Source organism: Haliotis rubra, unplaced genomic scaffold, assembly GCF_003918875.1.
Source record: "Haliotis rubra isolate DU_JTF1 unplaced genomic scaffold, ASM391887v1 Scf34, whole genome shotgun sequence".
Classification (NCBI taxonomy): domain Eukaryota; kingdom Metazoa; phylum Mollusca; class Gastropoda; order Lepetellida; family Haliotidae; genus Haliotis; species Haliotis rubra.
The window spans coordinates 3051216-3064651 of NW_025767013.1; the positions used below are offsets into that span (position 1 = coordinate 3051216).

The 13436-nt window shown below is 38.0% G+C and overlaps 1 protein-coding gene across 1 annotated transcript in view; it reads left to right on the forward strand.

The window, feature by feature from the left end:
• LOC124284600 (aquaporin-7-like) overlaps positions 1-13436 on the forward strand; it is a 55247-nt gene that overhangs the window by 24886 nt on the left and 16925 nt on the right.

The following is a 13436-nucleotide window of genomic DNA, read 5'->3' on the forward strand; positions in this document are numbered from 1 at the left end:
TCTCCTTTAATGCTTCATCACAACAACCTGTCAAATAATCTAACATAACAAATATAGCCATCTACACTTTTACAAATGATACAATCTAAGACAAGTACTCTACATTTTTCAGGAAAATCCAAGCACAATATTTATCCAGCAATATATCCGACATGATTGCTATGTTACACAATACCTCCCCAAGTCAGCGGACACACATGCAGGACCATCTTGCTATACACGCTGCGTTCTCAACTCCTACTCGACGCGGTCGCTACAGGTAGGGTCTCAAGCTGAACAACCTGTAACTGTCACCTATTCCACCAAAACATTCCTCTTATGCATATTATAATATTTACCTGCTTTGGCCTACCTTTAGAATACAGCACCAGAAACTTAAAAATACGTCATAATACCCTTTTACGTAATGTAATGTGATTTTTGTTCGAAAGCACGTTCTCGAAACAGTTCCCTATGACGCCTGCATGGCATACCGGTTGTCTCGCTCTGCGAGTGCGTATAAGCTCCGCTCACTGGTGTTTCATCTCTACAAGCTGTCGTTGCATATAAAGCCCAACGATGTTGAGGGTTTCCAGTAGTTGTATACCGGCGGATGCGCAATCTTTTGCAAGCACCACTTTGAAATATTTTTCTTTTTTTCACTAATACGCTCATATTTATTTGTATTTCGGGGTGCTGAGGTGTTATGTTTTGTGTATTATTGTATTTTGTATATTTTAAGTTTAGCGAGAATGCGTTACACCGGTCTATATTAAATATATTCGATTATTCGCAATTTTGGTCAATGTAATTATTTAAATTATGTAAATATATTTATATTTCGGTTTCTAAGTAACTTTTAAGTCTACATGATTTACCAATGTGAACTGACATACATATATATTTTTTTTCATTCAGTAATTTGCACCATTACATAGAAACGTTATTTATTAGTATTTTATTGTTCGAAGTGGTAAAAATGCATTACACTGGACACGTCAGTCATGTTTGTGCCGGTTCGGTCAATGCATTCTATTTATTAGGATCATTTCAAGGGGTTAGGGTTAGGGCTGAGGGTTTAGGGTTTAGAGTTAGGGGCCTAATCTAATATATAGTTGGTCCGGTGTAATACGTGAGTACCATTTGTTGGTTTTCCTTTTTGCATTTTAATACTGCCGGTTCGGTCAATGCATTCTATTTATTAGGATTATTTCAAGGGTCAGGGTTAGGGTTAGGGCTGAGGATTTAGGGTTTAGGGTTAGGGTTAGGGGCCTAATCCTATATACATGTAGTTGGTCCGGTGTAATACGTGAGTACCATTTGTTGTTTTTTCCTTTTTGCATTTTAATACTTTTATTTCACACAATTACGGGAAACCAAAAACGTCGAAAGTACACTATGAAATGGTTTAATGTAGAAATTTTGGGCTAATGGAAATTGGCCTGGAATTTGCACTTAAGCCTCTTTCACACGCAACATAAATTTTGTTCATTAATGATCCGAAGGCTAACTCACCCTCGTGCTGTCACTACACATGCTCATGTCTCCCTCGTTCCTTAGTGCGATCCACATTATCCTTACAGTGTTCCCTACATCACTTTCTGTCACAAAAATCACCGATTTATATAAAAGCGCGTCATTCATGCATGCACCTGTGAAATCTACGTCTGATCATGACACCTGACGTCAACAACCCTTTTCAGTTTGAGGCATATCGGCTCATTCCACGCCACACGTCTTGCAGATTACGGAATGGGACGAGTGTGCCAAATGGCATCGGATCTATTCGGAATTGTCGAAGATAAAAATCACGAGACACCCATTCGTCACCACTCGCCCTTTCCGTAACCTCCAAGAAGACTCATCCCCTATCGATGCTTGTTATGTGCGAAAATACGACAAACCAATCAGAACGCGCCTAATGGTGGCTGTGCTTTGATAAAAATAATCCCGACTACTTAAATCGTTTATGGCATTATGTTATTGTTTTAAAAATCATGAAAAATATGTATCGTCATATTGAAAGTACTAAGAACTTAGCTCACAGAATTGTGCTGTCTAATGTGAAGTTTTTGATAAGAATCATGCGATTGACGGTGAGAGATTCAAATACACGCACTTGCGTTTGTTGACATAACGGTTCTCATGGGTCCAACTGAGTGTATTTCTGACGACCTTGTGGGCTTGTTGTGGTGATTGTCCGTGCGCATCCAACAGTTTCAGGAAATGTATTTGTAACTCGCGACGAGTTTCAAAACAATAATATTATATCTGTATGTCACTAATCAACTTTAATCTTTAACATTGGCATACATTTCACATGTCTCGGAATAATTTATAATTAGTCTGACCTTTTGTTGGTCATTCATATACTTTTCAGCGAATTCATTAAAATTCCACTTGGGGTAATTTTGAAAGTTAGTGATAATCAAGTTGGAGATAGGATTTATGTCATGTCTGGTGATGAGGTATCTTTGCTTGGAAGGAAGTCTAGTCTTGAGTTGTCTTTGCTTCAGATCAACATCAATAAGGTCAGTTCTTCAACAAACCTGGAACATCTTTTAATGAATTTTCAGATGTTTTTGATGGCTTGGGTCTAATTAAAGATTTTACTCATACTATCAAGGTTAATGAGTCAGTCTCACCGGTTACACAACCACTCCGTACGTTACCCTATTCTATGGTGGAAGCGGTCAATTCTGAGTTACACAGGATGATTGATGATGATATTATTGAAGAAGTACATCATGCTACACCTTGGGTTTCAAATATACATTGTGTTCCAGAAACCGGCGTAGTCTCCCAAATGCCTACAGTGACAAATGCCTACAGTGTAGAATAAACAAAGTAATGCACCAGTGATTTCAAGCAGCAGTATCTTCTCATAGTGTAAACAGGTTAAACTCATTAGGGTGGAAGTGACCACTTGTGTGCGGGGAAGCGTATCACTGCTGCTCACCTAAAACAACATACTCCGTAGCTATTATTGCCTGTAGGCATTTGTCACTGTAGGCATTTGTCACTGTAGGCATTAAGAGGAGACCTAACCCCGAAACCAAATACTTCTGTGATTAGAGTTTGTTGTGATTTTCGTGGAGGTCAACAAGGCTGTTGTTCGTTAGAGGTTTCCTATTCCTACTGTAGATGATACACTCTATGCTATGAAGTCAGCACGTTACTTTGCCAAGCTTGATTGTAAACGGGGATTCTGGCAGATTTTATTGGCAGAGGATTCTAGAGATTTGACAAGTTTTGTTACACACAGAGGTATATTTGGATTCAAAGACTTCATTTTGGTTTGAATTCAGCTTCTGAAGCATATCAAAAGGCTATGAACTATGTTTTCCATGATATTTAAGATTTGGAGAAATATATTGATGACTTGATTTGCTATGCAAATTCTCTAGAAGAACTTGAAATTTTGCTCAGAAAAGTTTTCAAAAGATGTAGAGAGTACAATTTAAAGCTCAACAAGGACAAGTGTAAACTTGGCATGACAGAGATAGAGGTTCTAGGACATGTAGTTTCTTCTGAGGGTGTTAGGACCTAATCCTAAGAAGCTGTTGAACTAGCTAATCCTCCAGGAAATGTTTCAGAGTTACGTTCATTCTTAGAGTGTGCAATTACTTTGATGAAGTTCATTCCTGGTTTTGCAGATCTTTGTGAGCCATTACGTCTTCTCACTAGAACTGGAGTGAAATGGAAATTGGATGATGTTTGTCAGTCAGCATTTGTATCTTTGAAGAAGGCTATTGGTAAAGCCACATGTTTAGCTTTCTATGATGTTGAGGCTCCAACTATTGTGGTTAGTGATGCTAGTCCAGTTGGTTTGGGTTCAGTTTTACTTCAAGGGCAAGATGATGGTAGTTTTCAACCTATTAAGTGTGTGCTAGTCGTTCTTTGACAGAAACTGAGCGTAGGTATTCACAAATAGAACGAAAAGTTTTTAGGATGCATCTGGTCTGTGGAACATTTCCATAAGTATCTTTGGGGAAGGAAGTTTGTATTACAAACTGATCACCGTCCGTTAATTCACATGCTTACTCAAGAGAAAACAGTTCAGTTACCCCCCAGAATTCAAAGATTCGCTTGGAAGTTACAGGCATATGATTTCCAAATTAGACACATAGCTGGCAAATCTAATATTGCAGACTTTTTCTCAAGACAATCTTTATCATCCAAGAAAAGTGACAATGTGGCTGATTATTATATCAGATCTGTGGTTGGACACATGTGTGCTAGATATTGATTCAATTACACTGGATGAAATCAGAAACTGTTCATCAAGAGATGGAGAAATTGTGAAAGTATTAAGTGCTTTAGAAACAGATGACTGGAGTGATGTGTCAGTGCAGTATCTGAAGTTCAAGAACGAACTCTCAACGTGTGATTCTATTCTTTTGAGAGGAGAGAGAATAGTGATTCCTCGATCACTAAGGTCGAAAGTTTTGAGTATTGCTCATGAGACACATCAAGGCATAGTACGCACTAAACAATTCCTTCGGACTAGATCCTATTGGCCAAATATGGATGTTGACGTGGAACAACTTGTTAACAAGTGTACAACCTGTGTTCTGAATCAACCTTAAGAAATGACACTCCGTTACAACCTGTAGATCCAGCCCGAGACCTTGGTCGAAAGTCGGTATAGACATGGTTGGACCTGAATGTCTCAGCCTACGTGTTAATGTTGATAGCTTACTCTTCCTTTTATCCATTTGCTGTGGTGACTAAAGACATTACATCAAGTGCTATCATTGAAGTTTGGGAAAGAATATTTGCTGAACATGGTTTCCCAGAAAGCATAGTTTCAGATAATGGTCGTCAATTTCCAGAGTGCACAGTTTGTGAAATATTTGAGAATGGTAGGGACTGAACATATTCGTTCTTCGCTATATTTTCCAAAGAGCAATGGAAAGATTGAACGTTCCATAGATTTCTGAAGAAAGCATTCCGTTCTGCATCAACTGATGGGAATGACTGGAAACGACAGTTACCGAGTATTCTACAAATGTGTAGAGCAACTCCACATCGAGCTACTGGTGAAACTCCAACCTTGTTATTGCTTCATAGGAACATTAAACCTAAATATCCAGTACTGTGTTCATCGAAACCTGATCCATTATTATCAAAGAAAACTCTGTTATGCAGACAAGATGAAGACATATGCAGATGTGAAGAACAGTGTAAAACACCATACGTTTAGTGGTGGTGATATAGTGTACACTGCCAATTGTGTGCGTGGTAAGTTAACTCCAACGTACAAACCTGTAAAACATGTGATCATCAACAGGAAACATTCCAGATCGTGAACTGTGATACAGGAGTTATCAGTGTAAGAAATGCTAAATTTCTTAGACATGCTCCATGCGAGGATCCAGTGAACTTTGATAATGTTGAGATTCCTGAAGATATGTATCCGAGAAATTTAGTATTAGACAGAACTGAGTCACAAGTACAAGCAACTTCAGTACCTACAGAGAACTCTACTGTTCAACAAGATAACTTGTGTGCTGATTTAGATGTAGATCTCAGTACTAATGTGACCGAACCTGAAGAAGAAAATGAACTGAGTGGATCTGCTACACAATCAGCAGATACTGCTTGTTTAAGAAGATCTCGAAGGACACGTCGTGCTCCTGCATATTTGAAAGACTATGTAAAGAAATGAACATTTAAATATTCTATATTAAGTCATTATGATTTATCATTATGGTGACTTGTGTAATTATGAAAGTGGGATATGTTTGATGGTATATTTATTTGTTGAATCATATTATTTATTACATGTTTGAATGGTGGTAGATTTTAATATTTGAAAATTTAATATTTGAAAATAATTGGTATTTTCAGTACTAACTGTGGGAGGACTGTAGTATTCTCAATGAGTTGTACAGCCTATATTACCTCCGTGATTACTTTATGTGTATCACGTGACTTGTGTGCTATGTCAGAATAAAAGCGGGTGATTGGAACTACTGGCATGTCGCGTTGTCCCTTGTGAGTGTTGACAAGAGAGCCCATGAAGATACTACATTTATAAATATAGTTTGAGTGCATTACAACTTCAACAAGAAATATTTTGTTTACTTTGTGTGCTACTTGTCTCTATGTTGTGTTGTATGTCATTTTACAGTGAAACAAGTGGCAAAACAACCATTACCCACGCTTTCCAATTTTCTATGTTTCCAACCCAACCGTCCTTATGTATATTTACTTCCTTCCTATGTTTGATGCCGGTTATTGTAGGTCAGCTTCAGTTATTATTTTGCTTATCTAAGATTGATATTACATAACCACATATATATTTTATCTTTCCTACATAAATTGTAATTCTCCCTTTAATGCTTCATCACAATAACCTGTCAAATAATCTAACATAACAAATATAGCCATCTACACTGTTACAATTGACACAATCTCACACAAGTACTCACATTTTTAGTAAAATCACAGTAATTTATCCAACGATATATCCGACATGATTGCTATGTTACACAACACTTCCCCTAGTCAGCAGACACACATGAACGAGCATCTTGCATATACACGCCGCGTTCTCAACTCACTTGACGCGGTCACTGTCACCTATTCTGAATCCTATTCCACCAAAACATTCCTCTTATTATATTATTTATCTGCTTTTTATCTTCTCACTTTTGTTTGTGTTGCTTTTTATAAAATATATAATTTGTGCGCATTACACCTTCAACAAGGAATTGTTTTTGTTTACTTAGGATGTTATTTCTCTCTGCTTATATTGTACTGTATGTCATTTTACAATGAAACAAATGTTGGCAAAAATCCTCTATAGTCTGTTTGCGGTGAAAACGTACCGATGAATTTCACTTTAAACAAAAAAGTAAATCAAATAAAGTGAAATTAAGATTGCGAATCCTCATAATTTTACCTTGCCATTTGAAAATTTAAATCTCAGAATTTTTATTCAACTTAGGGATAAAAGTTGTTTAACAAACGATCATAGTTTCAAATCGGTATTATTGGTTTTGTATAACAAGGGGTATGCACATTAAATGAAACACCGAGAACAAGGAGGGTTGGTCTAAGTTAACGCTCATCACATTACCGCACGTGCATTTTGTTTCACTGTTCCAACTACTGCGCTTACCTTGTAATACAAACCAATATAAGCGATTTGAAACTATGATCGTTTGTTAAACAACTTTTTCATAAGTTGAATAAAATCTAAGATTTAAATTTTCAATTGGCAAGGTAGAATTATGAGGATTCGCAATCTTAATTTCACTTTATTCGATTTACATTTTTGTTTTAAAGTGAAATTCACCGGTACGTTTTCACTGCAAACAGACTATATATGCTGTGGCGATATTCATACAAATCCTGGCCCTTGCAAAGACGGTAATCTGAAGATTGTTCATTTAAATGTAAGGAGTCTGAAGGATAAAGTAGACTTACTCTCGTCCAAACTCTCTTCATATGATGTAATTTGTGTGACAGGAACCTGGCTACATAGCGGTATTCCTCATGCGCCTTACCGTACTGACCGCCCAAGCCGGGGTTGGGGTGTTGCTATATATGTTAAAAATAATTTCTACGTTAACGATATGGATCACCTATCAATACAAGGACTAGAAGCAAAATGGATACAAATCATATGTAAAACCAAAAATACTTAATTGGAACCATTTATCGCGCAGATAAAAGCGAAGCCTATTGGGAGTTAATAGATCAATCAATATGCAATGCCATGTCCTTAAATATGCAAACTATTATAGCGGGTGATTTTAACCTTGATATCCTAAATGAAAATAATTTTAAAATCGAAATCTTAAAGGCAAGGTACGGGTTGAAACAGCTCATTACCGAGCCTACTAGGATCACACCCACTTCTAGAACACTGATTGACTTGTTGTTTGTATCGAATGTTGATAGCGTGTTATGTTCAGGCGTGTCTGATCCAATATGTAGCGACCATTGTCCGATTTTCGTAACCTTTAAGGACAATATTCCGAACAATATTAATTTTAAAAGGACAATTTATAATTACAACAAGATTGATAAAGACAACCTTATTGAAAGCCTAACTTCAGTTCCTTGGCAAGATATCTTGTCATCTGACACAAATAATGAAGCAGCAAACTCGTTCTCGAAGTCTTTCTTAGAGGTTTGTAATATCCCTAACAAAACAATTACTATTAGACCCAATGATCCGTTATGGATGTCTGGCGAAGTGCGTAGTTTGATACGAAAACGTAACCGTGTACACAAAATCGCTAAACGACGCAACTGATTCTCCGATTGGGCTAAATTTCGTAAACTCCGAAATACAGTTGTAGCAGCTGTGCGCACAGCAAAGAAAAATTATGTGTCTAAATTCCATGGAAAGATAAACGACTCGTACGGTAGTAAGCATTGGTGGCGCTTATTCAAAACTACTTGAAATGCACCGGGAATAATACAATATTTCCTCCAATTAAACATGGGCATTTAGTATACGATGATCTTGATGATATCGTAACAATTATGAACAATTATTTCTGCGTTCAGGCTACTGTAAAAAGTCCTGACCAAAACCTACCAGAATTAATGATAAAAACGGATCAGAGATTATCCTCCATCACACTGAGCTCCAATGAAGTTAAAGATATTTTTCTTTCTGTTGATGTCACTAAAGCAACCGGGCATGACGGTATCGGTAATCGAGTATTAAAAACTCAGCGCTCTGGTAATATCCGACCCATTATCTAAATTGTTTAGTTCCACTCTTAATAACTCAGTATTTTCAGACATTTGGAAAATGGCTTCAGTAATACCAATTCATAAGAAACGTTGTATAAATGAATGTAACAACTACAGACCTGTAGCACTAACTAGTTGTTTAGCCAAAGGTTTTGAAAAATGTGTTTTTAAATATGTATTTAATTATCTCAGAGACAATAACTTACTAACAAATCTTCAGTCCGGGTTTACCCCTGGAGATTCACCATCTTACCAATTGACTTACCTTCATGATTTTATTGCTAAAGAATTAGATAAAGGGAAATAAGAGCAGTTTTTTGCGACATAAGCAAAGCATTCGATAAAGTATGGCACAGAGGAATCATTCAGAAATTGAAAGCTTACGGTATTTGTGGCAAACTACTTTTATGGTTTTAAAGTTACCTCGACGATAGAAGACAGCGTGTCGTAATCAACGGCTTCAGTTCCGAATTAAAACCAGTTACAGCTGGTGTACCACAAGGTTCCGTCTTAGGACCGCTATTATTCTTAGTTTATATCAACGATACTGTCGATGGCATTGACAGTAATATACGTCTGTTTGCTGATGACATTTCGCTCTATGTAGTAATAAACGATCCAAATGTAGCAGCACAATGTCTGAATAATGATTTATCTGTAATATCAGACTGGGCTAAAAAATGGCAAGTTGATTTTAATCCAAATAAAACGGTCTCTATTCAATTTACCCGTAAACACATTCAGAATATCAAACCAGTCTTATCGATGGATAACACTAACATAAACGACGTCACATCTCACAAACATTTGGGAATAGCTCTTCAACAAGATTGTATGTGGCAAAGTCAAATTGAAAATGTCATAAAATAAAGTCAGTCCAATGATAAACTGCCTAAGAAGTTTTAAATATCGCTTCAACAGGAAAACGCTGCTGACAATGAACAAATCATTTATTTTACCAATATTTGATTACGCGTGTCATGTATGGGATAATTGCACTAAAGAGCAAACGCTTCTTCTAGAGAAATTAAATCTAGACGCTATCAGAACTATCTGCGGAGCTGTTCGCGGCACAAGTCATAACAAACTATATTCTGAGACAAATATTTTCTCACTTGAAAATAGAAGACGCCGTCAAAAATTATACATATTTTACAAAATGGTTCACAAACTAGTTCCAGATTATTTGTCTAGTTTAGTTCCAGAAAATGTATCATCTGTAAGTGGATATAATTTGAGAAATAATTCTGACCTACAAAATATTAAATGCAACACTAGTTTGTACTCCAGGTCATTTATCCCTGACACGGTAAACATCTGGAACTCTCTCCCTCCTGATATCGTAAATGCCAATACTCTTGGGGAATTCAAAAACAAACTAAAAGAACACAACACCAGTCAAATCTACTTTAATCGTCCTCATGGTTCAAGATCTTCCCAGATAATCCACTCCCGACTTCGGCTTGGGTGTAGCGATGTAAATGGAGATAAGTTTTCCAGACATATATCTGATAGTCCTGAATGTAACTGCGGGCATCACACCGAAGATGCGCTTCATTTCTTCCTCATCTGTCCCATATTTAACGACATAAGATCAAATGCATACTTCTTTAGTAGAGGATTTAATTTGTCATCAATCTTATTCGGTCATTCGGGCTCATCAGAACAGGTAAACCTGGAACTACTAAAATCGGTACATAACTACATCATCCCGGAGATTCTCAATTTATCTAACCGGAGTTTTATTGTACATGCCGTGCCTTGCTGTTATACTGAGATCACAACAGCTTCTAGTTATTTGCCTTCAACGAAAGTTTGCAAATTGTAACACATTATATCGTCAATATTGTTCCTTGAAGATTCATATTATGTTTTGCACCCAGCTCATGTGTACGTCACTATCATTATTGTTATTACTATTGTATCATTGTTAGGGAGCGGCATTGATATAAGCATGTTTTATTGCTTGTTTGCCAATCCCATCATGAGTAAATGAATAAATATGTTTTAAACCAGCCCACTGATGACAAAGTCATCGACATATGCCAAAACATTCTTGGAGTGCCTATCAACAAGTGCGATATTGACAGGAGTCATATCACTGGCGAACTGAAGGAAGTCAGAGCACAAATAATTGTAAACAGTCCTACTTTGCCGTAAAAGCCAAAGGCTGCATACATGTCTTCTCTTTGTCATTCTTACAAATATTATCCAAAATCTCCACGAACAGATGCTAATATCCATGGAGTGTTCTGTACTTTATTTTAAACTTATGTATACTTCAAGTGGTATGTCAACCAGCAAACGTGGTTATAATGGGGTCTTCCCACTTACCCAACTCCTATTGTTTCAGTAGAAGAAATCATTGGGTGTGATAATCCCCTTTAATCCCTTTATTTTGTTCCCTGTAAAATAGTATCCGGGACCAAATGGGATAAAATACTACTACTTTTCACTCAATGTTTGGCTATATTTATTAATTATATACACAAGTTATCCAGTTATACAAGCTATCCAGTTATACAACTTAATACAACATCAACATCATATCACATATTACATCTATATTTCACAGCACAGCTTTCACACTTAATATCCAGTTAAATGTGATACTGAGTCAATGTATGTTAGTTCGCTCTTGTACATTTCCAAGGCATAGTTCAGTTCAACATATCTCCTCTTCCTAGGTGGACGTCTGGCACCGTTTCTTTGCTGTAGAACATATGCCTGTACCTAGTCTTGCTCCTTCTTAACAAAGTTGGACTGACTTCTCTTCGGCAAGCACATCACCTACTCAATTTTACGATGCCACTCCTTCTACATGATTTGTTGTCCTAGGACCTTCCGTTCTGAAATGGTTCCACATTTCGCTGCCATGATCACTTTCCACGCCTCCTAACTTACAGCCCCTGTAGACCAAGTACTGACTGCCACGTCCGTTCTCGTTGGAGACCTAAATGAAGATTTGTTTAACAACAATTTCCACAACCTTCACGATATAATTGTGAGTAAAGATTTACGTAACGTCATTAATCAGCCAGCACGTATCACACCCTTGATTGACCTGGTATTGTTCCAAAACCCAGGACTGCAATACACTAGAGGCCGGCGTTTTAGACTTTAGCGTCGATATCAGTTACCATAAGGGTTTATGTCACTCTTTTCCAATTGTATTAATCTAACAAAGTCTTATGGAAGGGATGTTTTATTGGTTTACGCTCCGCATGAAGTCACCAGCTTGGAGAAAAAGGTAATCCCTACTGGGCGACTTCGTGCGAATTTTTCGCTAAACAGCCAATTATTGCAATTACGGGACATAGTCAGACTAAATTTACTAATCCGGATTAGGACCGACAGACAATTGGAACTAGGGGAAATGGCAAAACTGTTTTATTTGCACATGTACATCGATGTTACATACATCATCAACAGCACTAATTAACAAACTAAGCAGGTGTGCTGCTGCAACGGCATACTCCCAAAACGGCGAAGTTGTTGACCTGGAGTCTCGTCTTCAGCTGGTCCAGTCTGTTGTCCAAATCTCTGTACTTCCTCCTCTTGGGAGGCCTCCTTTGGCCAGCATCGTACTGCAGTTACCTGGTCTTCGTTGTTGTCTGCTCCATCTTTAAGAACTGTTGGGGTGGGCCTTGCATTACCAACTTCTTTCACCCTGTTGTGCCATCCTTCCAGTGTGTTGTTGGTGCGGGGCTGCGTCAGTGGTGAAGTGGTTCCAGCTAGCTTTGGAGAAGTCGCCCTTAATCCATGTTGTGGTGATGTAGTCTGCCAACTGCGTGCAGCGTCTGTCGCCAGGCATCGTTGCAAGCCGGTGTCCGTCTTCAACCTCAAAATAATTGTGTAAAATAAGATAAAGCATAACATTCATAAATAAAATCTGATATATGAAAGAAGCGTATCTCTGATTGGTAATTTCTAAAGGAATTTTGTGAAAACGTTATACTTACATCATTTATGTGGACAAGGGGCAGCACAGCGCATCGCCGAACAAATCTTTTGACATCCCTGTCGTTGCCGTACTTCCACCTGAAGGCCATCCTGCTGGGTCTTCCTCCTTCCACACACACACTGTGTAAAGTGGAAGAAACAGCCCTTCCACCTGACATCAGGGAAGACTCTCATAGCAGCGTTTCTGGCGGCAGTCAATGAAATCCATCTGTAAAGACAAACAGGAACGTTTGTTACAATTACAATACCAACGTTATATCCGATTTTCAATTAGTTGGAAATAAATAATACATTAATACAATTTTTTGTGCTGCAGTCGTCTTTAGCAGCTGGAACGCTCTGACATAGATTGCTTGCCTCTTTATCTGGTAGCAGCAGGTAGACCAGGGGTACATTTGACCGACGTCTGTAACAGCATGGATGGTGTGCAGCTTGTAAAATATGTGAGGTGTCACATAAAACGTACCATCTGCAAAGAAAGTGTCTCGCTTGACACAACTTCCAAGTTGGATGTGGTGGCAAATCCAGGATCTTGTCCTCGTCCCCATCTTCAAATAACAGGAACTGTCCTCGTCCCCATCTTCAAATAACAGGAACTGTTCCCCGCCTTCTGTTGTTTGGTACTGTTCAGGGGATTACTAGGTCACGACGATGGGATGGTAGAGGAGGAAATGACTTCCTTCCTTGCTCTATACAGGTGTCCCTTCTTCATATGAAACGTAGGTAAGTTGCCAACCAGGGTGGCGTTTTCCGGTGTCCAGTCATCACCCCGC